This window comes from Cetorhinus maximus, chromosome 1 (assembly GCF_964194155.1).
Source record: "Cetorhinus maximus chromosome 1, sCetMax3.hap1.1, whole genome shotgun sequence".
NCBI classification, from domain to species: Eukaryota; Metazoa; Chordata; class Chondrichthyes; order Lamniformes; family Cetorhinidae; genus Cetorhinus; species Cetorhinus maximus.
The window spans coordinates 69,265,185-69,290,759 of NC_135879.1; the positions used below are offsets into that span (position 1 = coordinate 69,265,185).

Sequence of the window (25,575 nt, forward strand, 5' to 3'; positions counted from 1 at the left end):
AGCCCCACATGCATCTGTGTGCCCCAGTCTAACATCCACCAAATCAACCCATGGACCAATCAGAACAGTAAGGACAGACAAGAACCTTATTATTATGAATTGTCCCTGTACGTACTTCCTGATGTTCTATTTGTCATACTTCTCAGTTTTTTTATGTTATAAATAGTTATGGACACATTTATAATGGAAACTGCCTAAGTAAACTTGTCTTGCTGTAATTACTCTTCCTGCCAATGGTTGCACCCTAGCGCCTTAGATTTGCATCCATCACCTCCCCAGCCTGCGCTGCAGTTAAACTCCCATGCTATAGCCAACTCTATTTTCTGAAATACTGTAAGGATTGCTAAATAACTAGAAATAACATAAAGTAAAATAATTATAAGTGTAAAATGCATGGAGTAAATTTTTTGCTTCATTATGGTTGGGATGGATGGTCGGGGGAGTGTGGGGAATGCAGGAGAGGGAGGGTAATCAGGGGAAAAATTTTCCCCCCGTCGGGGGCTAAGTGCAGGAGCAGGCGGGGGGCGCGCCACCATTTTACATGGGCGGGCCAATTAAGGCCCGCCCACCATGACATTCACCAGGAAGCACTATGCGCTCCCTGTGCGGGCTGGGGATTCCCTCAGCCGGGAGTGCGTTCTTTCACTCATGCGGGGGAAAGAGCGCACTGATCTTCCTGAGGCTAAGTGCTGCCTCAGGGAAATCAGCTCCAAATTTAAAAATGTTAAAGAAACGACATCAAAAATTTCCTGACACTGTCACATGAGTTGTGACATGTCCATCAATTTTACTGAAACCTTTATTAAATATTTAAATACCCTCATGAAACCTCATCCTGCCCGTGGATGAGGTTTCATGCTTTCTCTTAAGCCTGCCAGGGCTCCCGGCCTGCCCACCAACCTTAAGGTTGGACGGGCAGGTCCATTAATTATGTCAATTACTTTTTAAATGGCCTCAATAGGCCATTGACAGGTCGGCAGGCGCATAGCTGACTTGGCTGCGCCCCCGCCAACCTGAAAATGGAAATGACGCGGGGTGACGTCGGGAATGCCAGCCGACGTCATCCCGCATCATTTTACGCGTCAGCAAGCGGGCCCCGCCCCCACTCGCTGACCAGAAGATCCTCCCCCAGATAGAGTGGATTGCTTGCCTGTTAGAGAATTTAAATGGAAATCGGACGGGATCTGTAACATGTGGGCCATCCATTCTGCCAGATTACCAGCCATGCTGTGATCATGAAAATCTACCTGTGTCTTTAAAATAGGATCTGAATTACATCTGCAGATTCTGGTCTAACTCTCCCCGCCTGAAGACCACAGTTTGTGTTGGCTGATTTGTAAAATGGGTGGGACATCAATTAACTTTGATATAAATGGCACTTTTGGTTTTCCCTTAGGGGAATATTTCAGGTTAACAGTACAAGATGTCATTTGTTTTCTATTTATTTCCCCTTTTACTGTGTTTTTACTTCTGTAGATATTGTGTGCCATTTTTATCTCCTCCTCTTTTGATAGGCACTGACTTTTTTTGAGATGTGTCTCTACCAATGCTGCTCAGTGCGTCAGTTAAGTGTTCTTCTCACTGTGCGTGTGCAAACAGTGAAATCCAGTATTTTCACTTCAGCAAAAATCTGAGAAAGATGACAGTCTAATTTGCTCTCCTCCACTGAGAAATGAGCAGCCACACCAGAGCTTATAGTTGGTCCAAATAGAAGAATGGTGGGGGCCCTATGCATCAGGAGCACTACCCATTGAGAGCTTGACACTTGGGAAGCAGAAACCCTGACATTCTGGGAGATATAAAGGCTTTTAGCAGCCTAAAATGTGGATTTAAAGCATCATTGAGAGCTTTGTTGTCAAATAATACCCGCATGAGCCTTCAGACTCACTGGTGAGCCCAGCGATGCTGGCTCTCAATGAAGGCAGCACAACAGCAGTAGTAGCGCAACACAACCAGGGAAATCCACACTGACTTATGTCACAGAGCTGGGAACTCTGAAATCATCTTTTCAGGCGTGGCAAAATAAAGGAGAAGAATGAAATAAGCAAGTTTGTAACTTGTAAAATCAACTTGCTCTCATTCTGTTAGCTTATCTTTAATGCCTATGAGATAGCAGGGTTCCCTTTCCACCCTCTATTTTCATCTGAAAGTGTTCCTTACATTCTTCCATCCTGCTAAAAGTCACACGTGGTATGTAACTCTTCAGTTCATGTGCCTGGAATCACCTGCATTTTGTGCTCCTTTTGGCTGCTCCTCTTGGCAGCTAGAAATTATTTTCACTTTCTGTATTCTGTTTCAAGGAGAAGACAGCCCATAATAATAGGGTGGGGTTGTGGGGGGAGAGAGTGAAAAGCACTGATTGATCCCTAGCCTCCACCTTCGCATTTCTTTTGAGGGTAAAGAGTTTGAGCTTCTGGGAAGGGATGATGCACAGCAAGTCAAAGATGGGAAATAGGAATGCAGGTGCTAGCTGCAAATTTGTCACCACGTTCTACTTTTCTTTCTTGTCCTTTTATATCTCGCATCAGATCATGAAACCTTCATCTCTTCGACCAAAAATAATGCGAACTCTGCCTTCTAGGTGCTCTTCCTCTTTTCCTTCTCTAGACATGCCCGTGAAAGAAGCAGAAGATACCACGTTTTCAAGGGAACTAGGGATGGACAATAAATGCTGGCCCAGCCAGCGAAGCCCACATCCTGTGAATGAATAAAAAAAGGGAGAGAAGCCAGGGTCTTTTGCATCCAGTCCTGCAGGTACTTCAGAGCACTGTCACTCACTCTTTTGCTTCCAATTGCCAACCCAGAGATATCCATCTTATGGGAAAAAGAGCCACCTGGGAGTAGACTGGATGAAACACAAGCATGATTGATCATGATCAACTTGTGGTGTAAGTTGAGGAAAATATTGATGACAGGAGGGCGTAGTGGCATTGCCCCCTCAGCTAAAGAGCCTGGAGTTCCAGATCTCATGGGTCCTGCTTCAAGTGTAAATGCCAGCACTGGGGCATGGCATATAGTAGACTGCAGATGACAGACAGAGCCAGTGGAACAGCACTGCAGGTCACCCTGAACTATCTAGAAACTCCAGTCAGATTTGCTGCAGAGGCCTCCATGGAGTAGAAACTAAAAGCAGATTGTGTCCCCAGACTGCTGCCAAAGAGGCCGAGGGCATCAGATTGGAGAAGGCTGTCACTTGGGGGTACAAACAGGTGTCTCACAGGGCTTCACTGATCTCATTAGCAAGCTTTTCTGCAGATCTGTGCACATGCAAAGGCAGTGCCCAGGATTGTTAAGGTAAACTTTATGGATGACTTTATTTTTCTTTCTCTCTTTTACATTCCCTCTATCCCTCTACTTCTATCTATATCTATAGACATATGTATATGTGTGTATACAGGCCCTCCAACCACTGCTTTTCATTATTCGCAGATGTGAAAGGGTGTAGGGACAGGCTGCTGCACGAACAGTGTAGCCTGCATCATGTCTATTTCAGGATTTCACTGCCATGCGGTAAATGCCACCTTATTGCAGGAGGCTGATACTGGCACACAGATTTCAGCCACCTCTGTCCCACCTGTTATTCAGATGTAATTGGATTAAGATTAAATATTCCACTTCCCACATTGGTACGAGGGAGGCATAAAGTGCTAAAGAGGTACATTTACACTGTTCATTATCGATTAAAATTTGGTTTGCACTAAAGTTGCTGCACACATGTAAACATTGTTGGCATGATTTGGGGATGATATTGAGATTGCCTGAAAAGGAACTCTGAGAGTTAAATTGTCAGGGGAAAATTTTGTAGATTTTTGTAGATGATAGTTATATGGTAGATAGGAGATAAGGTGTATGCAGAACTTTTTGTGCTGTATCTACATGTGATAGTCAAGTGGGATCTTCTGATTGCTTTCCTAACCCTCTTGAGGCTGCAGCTATTTTGGGACAGACGCAGGCAGGAACATCTTGGCTGAGGGTTACGAGAGAGGTTGGCTCCATTTACCTGTGGTGCAGCCTTCCTCTTTCAGGAAACAAAGGTAAATTAAATTTTATGTCCTGTTGGAAAAGGAGGAGGAAGGCAACGCCACAGTAAGTGGCAGAAAGGCGATATGGTAAAGGATTTTACAGAGGTAGAAGAAAGCGTCAAAATAAGTGAGAAGTAAGAATGCTGAACCTGATCCTCCCTTCACTCATTGTCCAAGTGGGTGCTATTTCCAAATGGTGTCACTAGACAGCATATGTAACCTTTCCTGTCCTCTATAATAGAAATGAGCCTGAAAATTCATCAGAGGTTCTCATAATCTCCTGCTGATTGGCAGACCTGCTGTAGAAACAGTGTAAATGCTCTTTCATGCTGCTTTTCTGTGAGGTTCTGCCAGTCTGCACTTTGTAGATTCAGCTTCTGCTGTAGTGTGAACCTGACACAGAAGCCAACGTGGCAGCTAAGTTTTCAGAGCAGGCTGGTTCCCAGCTTGTCAGGGTCTGGGCCAGCTTGAAATCTTCCTGCTGAGTCTGTAATGATTGTGTAACCCAGAGGTAAACTTAATGGTTTGAGTTTCAGTTACATTGTTGCTATTAGCCATAATGTAACAATGTTGGATCAATTTGTTAATAGCTGCAGGCAGGTCTGTGTTGGAGGAAGGAGGTGGGTGTTATACAAAGAGAACCAGAAAGGTAAGTGCCTGCTGTTCCATGGTTTCATTATACTTTTTAATGAGCCTACACCTAACTAGAGTGGAAAGTAAGCAGTAGCTAAAGCTTCAGAAATATGTTGCGATTTCATTTGTTCAGCCTTAGGATATCAGCAACATCTGAGCTGGAGAACCTGGATAGAACGTCATTAAAACTTGCCATAGAATGCCAGTAGCCACAGACACTTTATTGTGCATGAATTTGTTTCTTTCCTGAAGTAATAAATTCCATTCACACTTACCTGCAAATGTGTTCTGAGTCATGCCTCCGATTTCTTTTTGTTTCAGATTGTAACTATAGAGTTGTAGTTTCAATCTATCTTCACTCAGAGCTATAGAATTAACGACTGGCATGACTTGTGTTACACAGGGATGGATAACAATAAATTAGAAATCAGTAATTCAGTTGGGGGGTTGCGATAAAAATGGCTAGTCATCTGACTCAGTGAGGGTAATTTTGGCTTTGAGTGATAGTTGGGGTTCTCAACCCGTCCAAATGAGCGTTTGGTCTCCTGAGTGCTGCTGCCGTCAACTCAAGAGAAATGGTCCTCATACTCGTGGCTTGCACGTGGGGCAGAATTTAGTGGAGCCCGCTGAAATGGGCAGAATGGTGCACGGGCCTGAAGAATCACGCTGGAGGCCACACGCCCAATGCCTGGCAGTGGGAAAACTGACCCGCATTGAGTGAATGGTGGAAAGGAGTCAACGCAGGAAGCTTGCTCACTAGTAGCAGGAAGACATTAGGCTCATTAATGAGCCACTTAAATCCAATAATAACTGAGCCCACTGGGATTTAAAGGTGGCTCAAGGATTAACCAAGGGTCTCCCGTGCCCCCAGAAATCTGCCCAGCAAACATATCGGGGTTGCCAGCAAGCTACCAGGGGTACCCCTCATTCACCGGACCTCAGTGCCAGATCAAGGGACCCAACATTAGGTTGTTTGGGGGGGTTGCGCACTGCTAAAAGCCATCCTTCTGCCCTTGCATCTGATCCCCAACACCCCCTTTCCAGCAACCCCCTCCCCAGAACCCCCATCCTGTCTCACTTACCTCTCTTTAGAGATCCAGTGACGATCCCTGGTGAAGGCCCCAGTGTGTTAATGGCTGCGGCCAGCAGCTCTTGGGGTCTTAATCCGACAGGAAGCCCGATGCTGTTGGGTGAGTGTGTGCCACTCATTGAGAGGTGATGTGGAATTCTCACCGGTTCTCCAGCTGGTGGGCAGGATACCCATTGCTGCAACTAAATTCCGCCTGTGGACTATTCTGGTTCTTGTGGCTTACAAGTGAGCCCTGCTGAAACTCTCCACATCATTACTGGTTTTGAGAATGACAGCATTGGGGCCAACAAGAATCTCCTGGAAATACCATGAGTCCTAAAAGAAGGAAATGGGTGGGAAGAGAGCCACATAAGCTGAGAGGAGGAGAGAGAGAGGGAAAGCAAGCTGAGAGAGGGAGAAAGAGCAACACATACAAGAAACATACAAGATTCTAAAGGGGCTTGACCGGGCAGATGCTGAGAGATTGTTCCCCTTGGCTGGGGAATGTAGAATGGGGTGGGGAGGGCAGGCACAGTCTCAAGATAAGGGGTATATCATTAGGACTGAGATGAAGAGAAATTTCTTCACTCAACGGGTTGTGAATTTATCCAGTTCTCTACTCCAGAGGGTTGAGGATGTCCCAGTATTAAGTGTGGTTAAGGCTGGGATAGACAGATTCTTGGTCTCTCAGGGAATGATGGGAGTTGAAGCCCAGAATCAGTTATGATTGTATTGAATGGCAGAGCAAGCTCGACAGGCCATGTGGTCTACTCCTGCTCCTATTTCTCATGTTCTAATGTAATACAAACTGGGAGAGGGAGGGATTGAGAGCGAAATAAACTGAGAGGGGGAGAGCGACAAACTGAAAGAGGGAGGGGAAGGGAGAGACAGAGAGCAACGCCAAGTGAGAGAGGGGGAGCAACAGAAACTGGGAGGAGAGAGAAAGTACAGCACCAACTGGGAAGGGAGAGAACAAGAAAAAATGAGGAAAGAGAGAGGGAGCACATTGCAAACTGGGGGAGGGAGAGAGAAAGAGAGTGAAGTTCTCCTGGTCCTGCGGGGGGTGGGGTGGGTGGTGCAGGTTGAAGGTGAGAATGGGAGGAATTTCAGAGATGTAAGTGTCAAATCAGCAGGCCGACATATTCCTGCCTCCAGCGATCTTCCTGGAGGCAGGTCATCACTGGCAGAGACTATCCACCTGGCTGTGGTGGGTAGCCAATCTGCATAATTAAGTGCTCATTTGTGAGCTGTTGGCATCTTCCCACTAAAGGCCAACCTGGCAGGTGCCTGGGGATGACTTGCCAGCAGCTGACCTGTGGGGGCCCACAAGGCCTCCTGTTTAACTCACCAACCAGAGCCACAGCCATCATTGGGACCTCACAGGGTGGTCTTGCAGCTGTGGCTACTATTTATTTTGTTCAGTTTAATACCTCTTCAGAGGGCGCGTCAGGATGATGGCACCCTCAAGCTCCCCCTCTGAGTCTGGCAATGCCCACCTTTGGCAGTGGGGCTGCCGTCCCTCAGGGAACTGCCCACCGTCCTTAATTGGATGGTGGATCCAGAGGTGGTCTCTTAATTGGCCGTCTAGAGGAAGATCTCCCAGGTGGGCACCCTGACAAGAAGAGTGGGCTTGGGACCTGGAAAAGGTCCTGGCTCACTATTGTAGGAGCATAAGGTCCTTCCCAGCGAGAGCAGCACTAAATGGGGGAGGGAGAGTTCATGTTTGGCTATGATATATGCTGTTGTATAATGTGTTTTCTATTCTGGGAGTCAGGCAGCTTTGGTGCTTTTCCCAGAGGACTGAACCTCACCTTCCTGAAGCTGGGATTCAGCATTGGAGTGTGGGATTCAGTGAGTTGAATAGGATGTGGGTTTGCTTTATTTGTTATTTTTATAATATAGTAGTGCAGGATTACAGTACTCTTCTCACAGAATCAGAATTATTACAGCACAGAAGGAGGCCATTCAGCCCATCATGTCTGCACCAGCTCACTGAATAAGCATTTCACTTGGTGCCATTCGCCTGCATTCTTTCCTCCTTTAATTCTTCCTTTAAATATGGCGGGCGGGCTGCCGATTTTGGCACCTGCCCACTTGGTGTATCATGGGGGTCAGCTCGGGGGTCTTTTTTCAAAACCTGTCTAATTCCTTTTTGAATGCCTCGATCGAACGTCCCTCCATGATACTCTCAGGCAGTGCACTCCAGACCCTAACCACCTTGCTGCGTGAAAAAGTTTTTTTCTCATATCGCTTTTGCCTTTATATAAAAAAGGGTTTCACCACTAGCCTCCAAGCTGCATTATTATATTACTGGGCAATAAGTTCCTGATGAGAAGGGATGTGGGATCTGCTTATGATAAAGGCTGATGATGCATCACTCAGGAAATTACATAGTGCAGACTTAAAACTTGTAATAGTGGCTCAACCCTGATGGTCTTGTAGAAACCCTGTGACACAATCCAGGAGACGTTATGAGTTTGAATGGTGTCAGATGGCGAGGTACTTGTTGACTGTGGATGTTGAAAAGTTGGGCTGCATTTTACGGCCCCCCGCCGGGCATGTTTTTGGCGGAGGTTGGGGATGGGGTCACGTAAAATATGTTGGGTGGCTAGCCCACCACTTCCCACCCATCCCCGAGCTGACCCCCCTAATATGCTAGGTGGGCAGGTGCCAAAATCGGCAGCCTGCCCACCATATTCAAAGGAAGAATGAAAGGTCAATTAGGTTTGTTAGCAGGCCTGTTGACCAGGATAATACACTGCACACGACATAATACAATTGGCATGGGCAGGGGGGCAGAATTACGTAGACCTTGATGCAAAACAGCGGGAAAAAAGGGGGGTCCACCTCATTCGGCATGGGGTGGGGGTGTGCTCCCTGTGTGCGTTGGGGCTACCCCCTCCTAGATGTCACCCCCTCTTCTTTCCTTGCTGCCTGCCCTGCAAAACCCTGTCCCCCACTTTCCTCTCCCCACTCCCTGGGCTCTTGGATCCCTCCCTGCCCTAAAAGCCCAGAAATTACCTTTTTGTGGCAGCCATCACACTACTTTGTGCTCTTTCAAGCAGTTCCAGCAGCGTCCATTACTGAGCTCTAGCACTGTCGGGACTGCTAGAGCTGTCAACCAATCAGATTGGCTGGCAGCTTTTGAGGGCGGGACTTCTTCCCACTGAGGGGCAGAAGTCCCAGTCTCAGCTACTTTAGCCTGCCCCCAATGTGTTATGGCTCGGGGTGGCGGGCTTCTTTATGGCATGTTGGCTGCTAGCTGACTTTCCATCCACAGCCATCCTGTGAAATGCAGCCCTTTGAGTACTTAAGCCTAACCTGATGATGGTGAATTGGATGATTGATAGTATATGCCTGCCTGTTGCAACATTCAGGAACCTTTAAAAAAAATCTAGGGGCAGAATTTTCCATTTGACGTGTGGGGGTGCACGTAAAATGACGAGCGGTGATGTCGGGCGAGTGTCCTGACGTCACCGTGTGCCATCGCGATATTTTGCTGGGCGGGTGCGCGATGAAGTCCGATGCATGCCCGCCATTAATTAACGGGCCACTTAAGCCCCTTTATTCTTCAATTAACGCAGATTTTTCAGGGCCCGTGTGATCTTCGGGTCGGCGCACGGGCCCAACGGGCAAGCAGGTAGAAGACATTTGTATTAACCTCTTCCACAGGTGGGATAAGAGGGCTCAGTGGGGTTGTGAATCTGCTCTGTGAAGTATTTACTGGTGAAAGTTTTTCAAACTTGCCTGTGTGATCTGCAGTACTTCAGAACGCATCCCAGCAGCTTTTTCTGGACTCTTAACCTTCAGGTCAGCACCCAGCAGTGAGCAATCTTTTCCTGGCCTGCAGGCTTCAGGAAGCCTTCCCTTAGCTCGGGTATGGGATCTGATCTGTCCACTGGAGGCAGTTCCTCTGATGAGGAAGGGAGGGCTAGAAGGGGGAGGAGGCCAGGAGTGCACAATCAGCCTCCAGGGGAGCCACCTTTGGGAGTACAGGCACAGGCACAAGGGGCGTAGGGCCAAGAGGTAGTCCAAGGTGGAAGGGGCCCCAGAAGACACCACTATCCTGCTGCCAGGGTATACAGGCGGCGAAGCAGCTACCTCAATATGTCTGAGGTGCAGTGCAGAAAGAGGCTCCGAGTCTCAAGGGAGACAGTCAACTATATCTGTCAGATGATTGGGCCTGAGATCTCCCCTAACTGTGTGGGTGGACACCCCATGCCAATGGCTCTGAAGGGCACAGCTGTCATCAACTTCTATGCTTCTGCCTCCTTCCAGGGCTCGGTGGGTGATCTTTGCGATGTCTCTCAATCAGCTGTCCACACTTGTGTCAAGCAGGTTACAGGCGCTCTGTTCAGGCATGCATTGACCTTCATCCACTTCCGTTGGGACCAGGCAAGCCAACAAAGTGAGCCAGAGGCTTCATGGTGATTGCTGGGCTCCCCCGTGTCCAGGGTACAATAGACTGCCCAGATGTGGCCATCAAGGCGCCAGCTGGTGAGCCCGGTGCCTTCATCAACAGGAAGGGCTTCCACTCCATGAACGTGCAGATAGTGTGTGATCACAGGATGCAGATTCTGCAAGTCTGTGCAAGGTACCCAGGCAGCTCCCACGATGCCTACATCCTCAGACACTCCCAGGTGCTGAGGCTCTTCAGAGCTCCAGCCCGGCTGGATGGATGGCTGCTGGGTGACAAGGGCTATCCCCTCAGAAGGTGGCTCATGACGCCTCTCCGCCTTCCAAGAACAGAAGCTGAGCAGCAGTACAATCGGAGCCAGACCTCCACAAGGGCTGTGGTGGAGAGAGCCATCGGCCTTCTCAATATGCGCTTCCAAAGCCTGGACTATTCAGGGGGCTCACTCCAGTACCCCCCCAGATCGTATGTTGGTGATAGTGGTTGCATGCTGCACTTGCCACAATCTTGCGCTGGAAAAGGGGGGCGCAGTGGACGAAGAAGATGTCAACGCAGTGACTGCGGCTGCACATGATGAGTCCAGCAGTGATTCCGAGGATGAGCATGCACAGGGAAATGCTGAGGGGGTAGACGCTGACCCAGGACTACTCCAGGGAGGCAGGGACACCCGGGATGCTTTAATCCAACGAGCCTTCAGCTAGCACAACACAGATGGATCAGCAGGACAAGCCTGAGCTGGCGCCTCGATAATCGACACCCAAGTGCAAAATCTGCCAGGTCAGCAGCATTAACTAAGGGCCTTGTACATAAAGCTGAATGTCCAACAAATCATTCATTACACTTTTCTTAAACATACACATGCAGAAGAAACAAGGCACCCTCAGCCATAGTTACACATCTGGCATTTAACGCATGAAACAGAAGTTATCACAAATAGAAAACAATAGTGTAAACAATCAAAAGGAAATCATAAAGGCCTAATCTCGGGCCAACATAAAAGCACCAGTGAAAAACCCGTGGTGTGCCTAAGGTGCCTTATGTTTACATTTTCAGGTGCTATGTCTTAGTGCTGCCCCATCGCTCAGAGTGGTATCTGAGACAGCCTGCTGACTCTGCTGTCCTGTTGGCCTTGATGACCTTGGCGGTCATCCTCTGGCCCGTGGAGCCTGTGCTGGCCCCGCATGGGAGGGAGCTGCGTGTTCCGCAGCTGGCATCTCCCCAGTCGTTCCAGCCTCACTGGATGATTTGGTCACTGGGAGGAGGGGGAAGGAGCTGCCGCCGTCATCCGGAGCGACCTGAGAGGAGCCCACAGAGATGACAGGCAGCTGCTGCGCTGACGTGAGGTTGCTTCGGACCTCCCTGCTCACCGTGGATGGATGTGCAACGAGCTGGGAAGCTTGATGCCCACACCATTTCCCACACTGACAGTAACCAGCCCTGGCGGGTCTCCTGTAATTGGATCTCCATGAGAGTCGCCACTCTCTCCTTGGAGGAAGCTTGGCGCTCGGACATGTGGGGGGTTCATTGCTTCAGTGAGCGTCCGCGTGGAATCCTCCACCATGGACAACATGCCAAGCATAGCCTCATGTATCTCCCCCAGATGCTCCCGCACACCTGGCCGCATTTCCTGCACCTGCTGCATTGCAGATGACTCCAGAGGCACAACATCAGGCACCGACTGAGCATGTGCCTGGTCCTCTGCAGTCCCCTGACTGCTGATGCCATGGACACTCTCTGTCTCTGCCAGCTCCTCCAGCGAGTGTGAAGTGCCCTCACCGCTGTGGCCCGGGACACTAGCCATTGTTCTAATTCCCACCGAGGTGCTAGTATCTGTGCTGACGCCTGCTTTGCAGAAATGGTGTGATGCTGGTGAGACTTCAGGCCCCTCAGGTGTGAGAGGGGGCATCTGCTGATCCTCCTCCCGGCCCTGCTCTAATGATGCTGAAAGGAAGAACAAGGACAGTGGATCAGTCAGCATGCAGACAATGACAAAGTTCATCCTTGTCCCCCTGGCTTATTATGAGCTCAACCTTCCATAACCAATAGCCCAGCAATGTTGCAACAATAACTAATTTAACAATCATCAGTGCTATGGCTGTTGGGAGGACAATGTGGACCTCACTGTTGGCCTTAAACACCTGGCCATGGCACCCCAGCCTCACTGACACCAGTAGATCAGGGTGCATGGCGCCTCTCCAGTTCAAGGGCCTCCTGCTCGAAGCAGCTTAATATGGAGAGCTGTGCCTGGCTGCCTCCAGTCCTCACATGCTTGGCCGCGTTATGAGCATTCTTCTGAAAAAGAGAGAAGAGCATTGATTAGGGGAAATTGCACATGGACTCTGCTCGCGCACGGCCCACTCCAACCAGAGTGGGACATATCAGGGCTCCAGTGCCTCCTCACCCTGCTGCTGCTGATCACTCAGACCAAGATGCTAGGCCTGCTCCCCACCTCCCCAACACATGGACACATGCTGCCTGCATCACATTAGGAACCACACGGTATTTCCTCCCATAGCAAGGAGGCACAAGCACGTGCAGCATAGAGGGCAGCAGATGATTCGTTGCCACGCCACCTTGAGGCTAGGCTCCCCTTCCACCATCTCATCACCCTGACTTGGACATGTCCTGGAGTTCTGAGTCTGCGCCTAGGTGCAGCTCCTCCAGGTTGCCCCCCAAACAAGTCATTTGGAACTAAGAACAACACATGGTGCAGGGGAAAACTCATCTCCTCATGGCCCACTCAGGCTGACCTCAGCATGGGCACTATCTGCTTGCCCAACCAGTAAAGGAAAAATGCCCTCAATGATTCAATGCAGTCACGACAGTAAGACATGTGGGGGGAGTGCAAAGGGTAAGGCTACCTGCTGGGTTAAATGTCCAATGCCAACATGGTACTCAGTCTGCCAGAGCACAACAAATCATTGAAGCACTTGTGACACTGGACCCCGGTGCACCGCACCACGTCGCGGGAACTCACCACCTCCACCCAGGCACGTTTCGTCATGTGGGGGGGGGGCTCCTCCTCCCATCCTGGGGGTCCAACACCTCCCGCCATGCTGCCACCTCCTCGAGGGGGGCAGCAAGGCAGTCATTGGAAAAACGAGGGGCGCATTGGCCCCCCTGCTGGCCTACCCTGCAGCCTGGCCCACTCTCCCAAACCTCTCTGCTGCAACCTGGAACTGGCCATTGTGAGCAGACTACAAAAGGCTGCCAGGCCTTATTTTAAACAGACTGCCAGGCGGCCATTGGACCTGGCGGTCTGTGCACGCCCACCGCCGCCCGCTCACTCCTGCTATCCTCGGGGGCTGGGAAACATGGTAAAATGGCGGCGCGGACCTGATTGCGGGCATCCACTCGAGCCCGCTCCTGCTCCCCCCCACCTCACCAAATGGAAAATCCTGGCCTAGAGATACCTGTGGCCAGACTTTTGCTGGAATATTTTGGTCACTTAGGGGTGACAAAAGTGGGAGTCTATTCATTCACGTGTTTTAGATTCTGGGAATTGCATAGACGCTAAGAGGATTACAGGTAAGCAGCTCAGAAGAGGCTACAGTGACACAGAGCAGTTGGCTGCAGAAGTTGCTGAAGAGTGGAACAGGGTCCAGGGCTGCTGCCACCTAGACAATGTAAAAGGAAAGGATTATTGTTCCAGACAAAGGGCTTGTTGTCAGCTTATCACCAAGCACATGTATGGTAATGGAAAATATGCAATATATAAAATTTAAAGGGTTTTTCTGTCCATTGAAGACCAATGTTATTTTCAGGATTTGACTGTGTAAGGATGCTTAGGCAGTCAGTACCAGTCAAGGGGGACTGGAGGATTTGCAGCTCGTCAACCACAACTGAGGGTTTGGGGAAAGGCAGAGAGAAAGCCCATGCTTCATTGCACACTCTGAATTTAAAAAGAGACTTAACCCAGAGAGAACGTCTGAAGCACAGGGGTGTCTAACAAAATGGGAAAAGAAACTATAATAAAAATTTCTACTATCATCTATGAGATCAGCTTTTTTTGATTATCTTCATTCCTTTCGCTAAACAGGACAAATATTAGGTTGCAGATCTTTCAGGTGAACTAATGGCCTTAGCAGATGAGTCACCTCTACCTTCCAAAGGTGACTGAGTGTAATGTGTCTGCCAAAGATTTCAAAGCATTTGAAGTAAATTATATGACTATACTGGCAGCCAAGGTGCTTACCCTGAAACCTCATAAAATAATAACAGTTGTTCAATGTAGATAATAGCAGAAATTATAGGGAAACACCCTTTTTAATTAATTAGAATTGAAAGAATGCTGGACTGGACTTGATTCTATTAGAGATTAGTAAAATAACGATCTGCTGCCCAGCTTTGTGCTTCCCCTGATCTCTCAGCTGGGAAGAATTCAGTTTTTTAATATAATTTTCACCCTTGCCTCTTTTTGGGGGTTATCCTGTACAATCTTTGAAAAGAAACTTTGGGATTCAACCTGTTACCCTGCACGCACCCACGAATGTGGCTCTTTCAACAGCTGTTGGTCAATCTGCCTTTAATTCATTTCTTCATCTAAGGCTGCAAATAGAAAACATGTAGGATCTTTCATGTGACTTCTGCTCCATGGTACAGCATGCTGAAGTTCCACACTGCCACAAAAACATGTTGCCAATTTCTCAGACTATTGAGGGATAAATTCAACTCTCAGTCGTTTTCCTTTGCCTGAAAAACTGGCATCCGAGAAATGAAAAGCTGGAGCAGGGTGGGGAGGTGGAGGGAGAGGAAGCACCTCAGTTATCCATTGACAACCAAGGTTTGTTTGATGTCATATTCGGACATACGACTGCTTTACCATGCAAATTGGGATAATATGCTCACCGTAGGCCTCCGATGGGCACTCCTTAAAGCGACCATTGGAGTTACTCAAAAATGGCCATCGGACTTGTGCAAGATTATATTTCTCTAAAGACAGAAGAAACAGGAGTACTACTCCAAGCACCTCTTAAAATATCACATACTGCCGACAAACCTGGCTAGTCTACTGCGGCTTCCTCACCCACTCACTGCCCCCCTACCTCACTCCCAATCTCGGGAGATACTGCCTGAGCTGGTTAGAATTTGGCAGCTGCCTTACAGCAGGCTGTTTATTCAGCGTCCATAGCTCGCCACGTCCATTATAAGGAAGCTTGAGGCCAATTTTGGTTATGGTCTCAGGCTGACATGGACTGATGCCTGGAGCGATTACTTTGTTCTTATTTGGGGCATAAGTCAAATTTCTTCCTCAAGAATGTACCAAAATGTCTATCCTTTTTCACTGTGTGTATGCATTACAGGAATTCTCTTGCCTGCCTGCAAGGTGCTTTGGCAAGTTTCTACCTGTAACAGTATCTGGACACTTCCACTTGTCAAGAAGTTATCACCATAGAATGATTGGAGAAGAGGATGCATACAATGCCAGGCAGAAATCCTAGGTTGGCAGAGGTTCCTTATCTGTATGCAATGATGTTTTTGGCTGTTTGAAGATAATGGGCTGGACTTTGCGGTCAATAGCGAAGCAATAGTGTTATCCGCTAACCTTGAAGAAAGCTGTCCACAAAGATCTAGCAGACTTACCCCTTTCCTGTTTCTGCTTGACTGATGAAGGGTCATCATTGACCCGAAATGTTAACTCTGTTTATCTCCACAGATGCTGCCTAATCTGCTGAGTATTTCCAGAATTTTTTTTTTTTTGTTTGACTACTACTGGGTGAGCAGAAAGTTTCTCCAATTTAATATTGGGAAGACTGAAACCATTGTTTTTCATTCACCACAAATTCCATTCCACAGCCACCAACTCCACTCCTCTTCCTGGCAACTGTCTGAGACAGAACCAGACTGTTCGCAGCCTTGCTGACATATTTGACCCCGAGATGAACTTCCAACAATATTGTCATTCCATCACTAAGCTTATTTCAGCCTCTTTAACATCAATTCTGATCCTTGTTTCCAAATTGTTTCTCCTCTATCACTGTAATCTCCTCCAGCCACAACCCTCAGATATATCTGTTCTTTTAATTTTGGCCTCCTAAATGCCCCCAGTTTTAATCATTCCCTCATTTGTGGCTGTGCCTTCAGCTGCCTAGGCCCTATGTTGTGGAATTCCATCCCAAGCCCTCTTTGTCTCTCTACCTCTCTTTGCTCCTTTAAGATGCTTCTTAAAAACTACCTCTTTGACCAAGTTTTTTAATCATCAACCCTAATATTTCCTTGTGCCTGAGTGTTAGGATCCTGTTGAGGACTGTTAACGTTTAAAGAAGAAATCCAAATCCCCAGCAATTAACCAAGAGGACTACGCCACAAGATTTAAAGTTTTTAAACAACAAACAAATTTTATTGTATATGAAGAGAAATTAAACAAAGCAAGCACCATACAGCTTATAACTCATTACTACTTTTTACTTTCCATCAAGAGTTCCCTTACCTTACAAAATCTTAAAGATTCATCCACTTTTCCCAGGGCCAACCCACGATCCTTTGGAATTCACTTTAATTCTCTTCAGTGTTCCAGCTATCCTCTAAGGTAAGATTATATGGGGGTCTTTCCATTAGCTATTTGGCTATGTAACTTTTTCTTCACAGACTGTGGATGCCTCCACTCCTTGTTTGAGTTGCCAGCAGATACCCATTTGCCTTCCCACAGCTTTCCATGCTAACTCTGCTGACTGCTTTCTGTCACAAGGCTCTGTGAGGACCACTGTAGATTTCTTCCACTAGCTGTAAGCTAGAACAAATCTTCCAGCTGCTTTTCCCTTACGAAATCCAAATTGAGATTGAGCCCTACCGGCATCCCAAACAGTGAATGATAAAGATAGTATTGAAGGGCAGGCCTAACTGACTATCGTCCTCTGTTGGCTCTCTCAATCCGGTGAGATGCAATCTGCACCAAAGCAAAGCTGCAGCTGCCTCTGCCTCTTCCCTAAACTTGCTTCCAACAGAAAACACATAGAAAATGTAAACAAAATAACCTTCTACCCCCACAGCCCATCTCTGTGATGATGTGGCATGCTTTGGGATAGCCTCAAAAAGATATATATAAACATTATTTCCTTCAACACAACTCTTTGGTTCTGTAACTCATATGAATAATTTCTATCTCTAATGGAGTTTTACGATCCTCTTTCCCAGAATTGCTAGCTTTTAGGTTCTTCTATGGAGATAACAATAGACACTTTGGCTCTACCCAGAGGTCCAAAGAGTTGCCCATTGTTTAAGTTTTTTTTAACTTAGCAATTCCAATTCTTTTAAGATAAACACTGGTTAATTAAATCTAGCCTCGTTTGATTTGCCTTTACATCAACGTTGCTTATTAATTTCTTAACCAGGCTTTTTCCATTTATCTTACATTAACACTTTAATCTCCAACCAAAAAGTTATATTCCTAAAACCAGAAGTCATATTCTAAAATATATGAATTATGAACTAGACTTTTGCAACACTCGGTGTCATAATCTTTCTTTATAACACTCCTGTGAAGAGACTTGGGATGTTTTGTTATGTTAAAGTCGCTATATAAACACAAGTTGTGTTGTATTACTACCGCAAAATTAAGGCCATTCTTAACAAACACTGAAGAAAGTTAGGAGTCACATTTTGCCTTTGAATACTGATGTGGCAGAACAACTTGATGTTTCCTCACGACCACCTCTTCAAGCATTATCACCCAGCAGTATCAATAATGAAAAAAGGAATTATTGTGCACATATAAATTTGTCCCTGAACAAACACCAGCACACATAGGTCCTTATTGATGCCACTTGTTTTAGTGAAAACAGTTCCATGTCACCAATCACACCTGTTATTTAATGACCATTGATATAAAGTGCTCATGTGTGTGTGCTGGGTGAAGACAGGATTGAGCTCAGCTATGATGATATTCACTCTGGGGCCTTTCAACACTCCCTTATCTAATCTCACCATGAAAATTGGAGACTTGGGAGACTGCTGGTGCCCATGGAAGCTTGAGCTGCCACCTTCAGGTGAGATAGGGAAGTGTTTAAAAAAAAAAGCTTTTCAAACCGTTAATATTTTTAGATAGAGCTTTCTTAAAGAAAGGCAGTACAACAGAGACTGACTGCACTCTTCTCACCTCTGAATTTGTAATTCAAACCCCACAGAATTAGTATTTAATTTAATTGCTTGAAGTGCCTTACGTGAAAGAAATTCAGCATTCTGGGTAATTCCTGGTACAGAGTTTCCTATACTTTATCACTAATTGACGAGCTGGTGTTGAAACTGGGATAACTCACACTGTTGCTGTAGTGAGTGGGGTCCTAAGTTACATTGATTGTTTAAAGCTTTACTCTTGATATTTTCCGGGTGAAATTGGTCTAATCTTGAAACACAAAATAAGCTTGTAGTAAATCAGCAGCTGATTTTTCACTGCACTTGATCTTCTTTCTGCTGAACTTCATGGAACACTACTTCAAATTCTTCTTGGAGGCTCACTTCCAAGTCTCATTTGGTTTGAAATTAACAATCTTGGTAATATTTTTCAAGTCAGTGGAAAATTAAAAACTGGCCATGGTTTAAAAAAAATCAGCTACCAATTTGCTACAAGCCCGTTTTACATTGCTGGCCTGGACCATTTTCGCCTCATTGATCTAAAAGTTGCTTGAGCCCTTTAACATCTATAAAATGGTGTTCACTTTGTTAACATTGACATCCCTTAATGATCCCTCAATGAACACAACTTTATTTTATTCACCTTTTCGAGTAGCCCCTGCCCGGAAAGCACCGTAAAGTTCCGCTCAATGAAAATGTTATGGTGTGAAATTGGACATGGATGGGGATGCAAGGCATGCCCTGCTGATATTCCATTCCAATGACTTCAATAAGACTGCATATCTGATTTGTTATATAATGGTCAGCCAATGTGATTCCACCCTATTTGTGCCCCTGTCTGAGACCAGTTTCACCCCATGATGTCTTCTAATGATATTGTACCGTGCAAAGGTGGACAGTTTACCTTTTGAGCCCCCCCTTCCCTTCCTCTCTTTTGTTACTGTGCTGTTTAAAAAGTTGATTGGAATTTGGTTCCTGCTTCCTTAACCTATTGCCTCGATAACTAAGAACTTGATTGTGTTCATTGTTTTTGGTGGAGAAATGCAGTGTCCTAGAAACTAATGGGCAAGAGACATATCCACAGCATTTTTCCATGGCCACGTGAGGTTTAGGATTGTTAAGTATAAGTTACGTTTGTTGAGTTTGTGGGAATTGTATATTATGTACAATCTTGGAAATTTTACTTGAAAATTGTGATGATAGGAAACATATGACATTAAAGAGAGTGATATTAAGAGGACTTGTATCATATTATGTTTTGGTCAAAGTCTAGACATCTGGTGATAATATATGCAAGGTAAATAAAAAGAAACTGGAATGAACAGGGTATAACTTTATATACAACATTGTGAAGTAAACCTTTTTTTCCCATTTGTTTCAAAATCATGTAATGCTGTAATAACAGTCGTGCGGATGTAACCTACCTGTACTTATATCACATTATGAGCAACAGCTTTACATCAGCCACTGGTCTTCCTTGTGAAGCCAGTTTCTCATTGACACCATTTAGCTTTTTCTTGTCCCACAGTAAAAAATAAGAATGACAGTATATTTTTCTTTCCAAGTCTTCATAATTTCACCCCTCAGCACCAGTGGGCAGAATCGTCTGTGCCCGCTGGCGTCAGGTGTGCTTGGTAGCGTAAGCGGACAATATGGCGAAAAGACCAAAAACAACGTTGTGAAACCAGTTTGGATCATCTGCTCAACCCGTTGATAGCGGGCTGTGTTCCCCGTCATCTGATGTTGGGAACCTCATTGTAATACACCTGCATATCATTATAAGGCCAGCCCGCCGAAATTATCCGCCCCCCGTCCCCCGCTGGATCGTCCACCCACGTTGGCATGATTGCAGGCAGGTGCAGAACACGTCTTGATAAACGTGACTTGCAGAAGTTGGGACTTAACGCCAGCGCCTTGTTCACATTGCAGATATCTGAGGAGCAGAAGATGCTGGAGCCCGACAGCAACGGGACTCTGGAGGAACGCCTATGGCATGCTGGGTAGATTCTCATGGACATGGCTCTGCCGTGAAGCAGCTTATGGAAGGTGGAAAGTCACTGTTGAGGGTCTGCTCACAACGGATGATGGTCAAGGGAGTGGAGACGAAGATCCAGCTGTGTTTGGGAGAGGATGATGTATTGGGGGGGTTGTACAGGAAGGTCTAGGATCGACTGGGAGAGAAAGAGGTGGCAGGCTGGGGTGAGGTTGGGAGAGATGGAATGAAGGTGTCAGGATCAGGTGAGGTTGGGAGGTGTGAATGAAGCTGTCTGGGGAGGGGAGGTTGGAAGGAGGGGAGGAAGTATGGGGGAGGAGGGGGTAACTGGGGAGAAGATGGCAACTGGGGAGGTAGGTGTAAGAGGGGTGGAAGATGTAAGGGAAGGAGTGCAGAGAGGGGAGGAAGTCTGTGGGGAGGGAGGAGTGTGGAGAAGTGAGGGCGTAAGACTGGAGGAACAAGTAAGTTAGTGGTATTGAGCCTTGAGGTCTGAGAGCCCTGTGGATGTGTGATGGGTTTGTGAGTGTGTGAGTTGAGAGTGATGAGAAGAGTGACTTACCCTGGTGGAACAGATGAGACCATTCATCCTGTAGCGGCACTGGGTGGCTGTCCTCTTTTTTGCAGGGAATTGGTGCTGCCCACCACTGCCACCGCCTCCCATGCTGGATTGGTGATGCAGCTGCCAGTCCTGCGGCCAGAGCAGGGGTAGAGGACATCATGGTGGGCCTCCATGGCATTCAAAAGGCACTCAAGGGACGTGTCACTGAAGCCAGGGGCTGGAGTCTTTTTGCCTTTTGGGACCATCTTGTCTTCCGTGTGGCAATCGTGGGCTGGAAGCACTGAGAGGTGTGCGTGAGGCTGCAGTTTAAATGTGGTGCCCAGCATGATGAAGCGGCGAGGTGATGGTGTGGCAGGCGAATGAGAGCCTGCCCGCCATGGAAACGTCATGTTTCCCAGGAATGCATAATTAAATGCGGTGGGTTTGGGACGATACGGCATGAGAAGCTGCCATTGTGGCTTTTAACTCACCTGCTGCCACATTTAGTGCAAATCTGGGACCATTCTGCCCAGTGTTTTCATTTTTCCACATCATTGGTATTTTTGCTAAAAGATAATGTTGCACTGTTTAGCTATTTTTCATCAATTTTTCTTTTTTAGCTATGGACAGTATTTTTGCTGCATTTCCCTGCTTTAGTGGTAAGGTATCACAGGCTTTGTTCAGAAGAAAAATGATGGGTCAGAGAAATCTCTTTATTAATGATGCCTGAAGAGATTAAAACAAAATGCAAATCATTTTTGGCAGCAGTTTAGCTTTGCATAGCTTATAATGTCACAGCAGAGATAGCAATGTTGTTTTGTTAGCATTAATATTGAATGTAAATAAAATGCTGAGTTTTAGCCTCAAAGGATCGGCAGTTATCCAACAGTTTTACAGCATTTGAATAATTGATATGAGAAGAATTCAGCTGGGCCTATGTGTAACTGTCTGCTGGAGGTTTTTTTAGTGGTGTTGCGGTCAAAAGTCCATGTTCCTTCCAACATTATCCATAACTTTTGTGGGAGGACAAGCTACAAATTAGGCAGGCAATGAGATATACCAGGTTGCATCCTTCTCCTGGAATTTCTGTAAGATTTTGTAAGGGTTGAACTTCTGTCCATTCCAAATAATGGCAGCAATTCAATCTGGGAAAGGGACTTTCAAGCCTGGAGTTCCTGCATCTGACAGGGGAGTATTGGCACCTGTGGAAATAGGCAACTACTTTGTTGTGCTGGGAATCCAAACCTGGATTATGGACTGGATGATTTGTGAATAGACAAGACATTTTAAGTTATTATAAAGGTAGATAAGGAGGTGGAGGGACAGAACCAGCACCTGCCCTGAATCCGGCAAGATTCCCTCCATTTTCTTCCCTCCCGAAAGTTATTGGAACAAAGAGACTGTAGTATTCGAAACCTAATACTGGAGAAGGAGATTTCCCATGGTGTTGTTCATGGATAGCTAAGAGTATGGCATTTACCAAGATCCTGCTGCAGTCCAAGTGTAACAGTTATGTATTAAGAAAGCCAGATGCTTAAATGTGACTACTTGGTGGAATATAACCAAGTCAGTTCAAGTTAAATTCATGAATAGTGGAACAATATGCCTGAGTTTAGCATATGAAAGGCTAGGGTCTAGTTTTGTGTGTGGCCAATTTTTGGTTTTGTGTAAGCCATGGTAAGGGATTTGTGTCTGGTTGGTACCTTTTTCTCTTTGAAACTTGGATCTAGTTTGGGGTAAGGATGAGACCTGTTGCTTGAGGTTGTTTTGAATGTTTGAGTTTGGGGTGGCAGCGTGTAAAATCTAAAGTGCTGATTTTTGAGTTCTGAAGTTGAGGCGAAGGGGAAATATATGACCAGGTGACACTGCGGGCAAGATTTTTCCTCCAGGGGCAGGAAGCCACAGGTTGGGACTGGTTCCAGGTCCTGAACCCACCCCCAACTGGGAAACAGTCATTCATTGTGTTTTCCACAGGGGCACCCCCTTAATTGGTCTAGAGACAGGCTCACCATCCAATTAAAGGTGGTGGGCGGGCTCTTGAAGCTGGAGAGCCAATCAAAAGTCTTCCAGCTTGAAAGAACCAGTAGCCTGTAATAGAGATTAAGATTAAGGCCTGGATTTTTCCTAAAACGGGCTGGCTGGGCGGGAGCGGGAGGGGCCAGGTGTGAAGCTGATCGCCGCCCGCGATCGGCTGCGCGCTGCCATTTTACGCAGGTTGGCCAATTAAGCCCCACCCAGCGTAACGCGCGGCCGGTAGCGCTCAGCGTTACTTTTGCAGGTGGGGGGAGGAGGGAGAGTCAGGCCCTGTGACAGAGCGCAGAAATCTCTCTGAGGCATTGAACTGCCTCGGGGAGATTGAATAGACCATAAAACATTTAAATAAATGAAGTAAAGATTTATTTAAACATGTCCCCTCATGTGACAGTGTCACATGAGTTGGGACATGTTTGTGAAGTTGGGAAAATTTATTTATTTATTTTATAAAAGCTTCAGGAAACCTCATCCACCCGTGGATGAGGTTTCCTGAAAAGCGAAGGCCGTCTGGGCTTTTTGCCTGCCCACCAACCTTAAGATTGGACGGGCAGCTTTCTAAAGTATTTTAATTAATTTCTTAATGGCCTTAATAGGCCCTTAGCATTTCGGCAGGCGTGCAGCCGACTCCAGTGCTCACCTGCTGAATGAAATATCGCGATGGTGCGCTATGACGTCGGACCACGCGCCCGACTTCATTGCGCGTCATTATACATGTGGGCATATTGAGCCTGTCCCCACACGCCAACCAGAAGATTCAGTCCTAAGATCTACAGCAAAATCCTGAAATATGTGGACCATTTTCCATATCTTGGGAGCCTCCTCTCAACGAAGGCAGATATAGATGATAAATTCATTATCGCTTCCAATGTGCCACCTCAGCCAATGGCTGACTGAGGAAAAGAGTATTTGAGGACCAGGATCTCAAACTCGAGAATGAGGGCATGGTTTATTGGACAGAAGTGATCCCTGTACTTGGAGAATTGGACAAAATCTACAGCAGGCAGCTCAAAGCACTGGAGAAGTACCACGAATGGTGCCTTTGCATGATCCTTCCAATCCGGAATCAAGACAGGTGGTCCAGCAGCAGCATTGTCTCCCGAGCCATTATGTCCAGCATTGAGGTGCTAACTACCCAAAACCAGCTCCACGGGGCAGGACATGTCATTCATATGCCTAACAACAGACTCCCGAAGCAACTGTTCTACTCAGAACCCAGCTGCAGTGTGAGATCCCTGTGAGAACCGCAGAAACACTTTAGGGATGCCCTCAAAGAATCCCTGGAGAGATCAACCATCCCTGCAGACTCATGGGAGTGCCTGGCTTGTGACTGACCAAAATGGAAAAGGTTCATTTGGGAAGACACCAAACACATCGAGAGACGTCGGAAGCATGCAGAGCTAAAGTTGAGGCATTGGAGAGCGAGCACAAACACTCTCCAACAATTCATCTGCCTGACCTCCAAGCACCACCTGACCCCTGTGGCAGAGTCTGCAGGTCACACATTGGACTGAGTCATCTCAGAACCCAATGAACTGGAGTGGAAGCAAGTCATCCTTGATCCCAAGGGACTACCAAAGAAAAGAGTAAGTAATGGAGAAGGTGCTTCAAGATGGAGGCACCACTCGCTAGCTTTTTTGAATTTAAATTAATGCCGGGGGGAAGGGAGGGAGGTTGCGGAGCTGCTGTATGTGGCGACTTTGGTTCATGTGCACCACTGCAGGCAGGGAGTGCCTTTAGGCCTGCTTGGAGTGTTGGCCTCCAGGCTTGCTGTTGGGATGCCACCTCGAGGGACCTAAAGTAGCCCCCACTGCTTACAGGAACCTGGAGGCCGATTGGAAAATCCCAGTTCACCTTCATTAATAGGCCTTGATAGGTCTTTAACTGGTTCAATAGGCTACCCACTGCAGACGGGTAGCCCTGCATCCACCCCCCCATCCCGCCTTTGCAAACTGGCTTGAGGGCATGATGGAGCTGGGTAACCCACCTCTGATCCTGGCCCCACCAAAGACTGAAAATCCAGACTTGAGAGTTAGTAAATACTTAGAACTATTATATTCTGCAGTTTTGCATTTGAATCTGTATTAGAAAGTAGCTAAGCAAAAATGTACATTGCAGTGTTTAAAAACTCTGCAGAACTGAAATGAAAGTATTTCCAATTGGCTGTGTAAAATATGTTGCTTTTTGTTTTGTAATGCTTAAACTACTATTTCAACTTGCTAGGTTTGGTGGCTTAAGTTACTCCTTTTAAGTAAGATGCTCAGTCTACTTATGAGTTGACACAAACTACCTTATATTTGTGCAATTGCATAAGCCTGGAATATAACAATAGCAACACGTTATGGTCTGGATTAGTTACTCATCTTTCTGAAGTGTTTCTGTATTTCTTCTGTCTCTCCAATGGTGGAACAGGTTACCACTAGGTGAAACAAGAGTTGATATGAATTATTAAACTGCTTTATTTCACAGTAATGTGAACATACAGAGTAACAGAACTGACCAAATTAATTTATTTCAGTTGGTAAATCTCATTTCCGCTCAATGATACAAAATTAATAACACACTAAGCTACTCTACTCTGCATCATCTTACTTGATCAGAGTATCTCCTCTGTCTTTTGCCTGGCTGCCCTAATCAGAGCTTCTTCTGTCTGCAACCTCATGAATTTTTGCAAGTGTGATTATGCTGCCTACCTGCATGAGTAACGTCCCTCAATAGCTCGTCTCCCTTTATTTCTCTTGCTCTTTCAAATCTCTCTCTTCATAAACAAAGATCACAGTGTTTTTCAATACAAGTGTGTGGCAT

At 46.6% G+C, this 25,575-nt stretch overlaps 1 protein-coding gene across 5 annotated transcripts in view; it reads left to right on the plus strand.

The window, feature by feature from the left end:
- Positions 1-25,575, plus strand: part of afap1 (actin filament associated protein 1) — a 284,152-nt gene that overhangs the window by 17,405 nt on the left and 241,172 nt on the right. The window contains exon 1 of one of the 5 annotated variants that reach the window (XM_078542206.1): positions 2,734-2,754. The exons of the other annotated variants lie outside the window; for them this stretch is intronic. The gene's annotated coding sequence lies outside the window, so the exon portion shown is untranslated. Of the gene's footprint in view, positions 1-2,733; positions 2,755-25,575 lie in introns of those variants that run through there. 5 annotated transcript variants of the gene reach the window in all.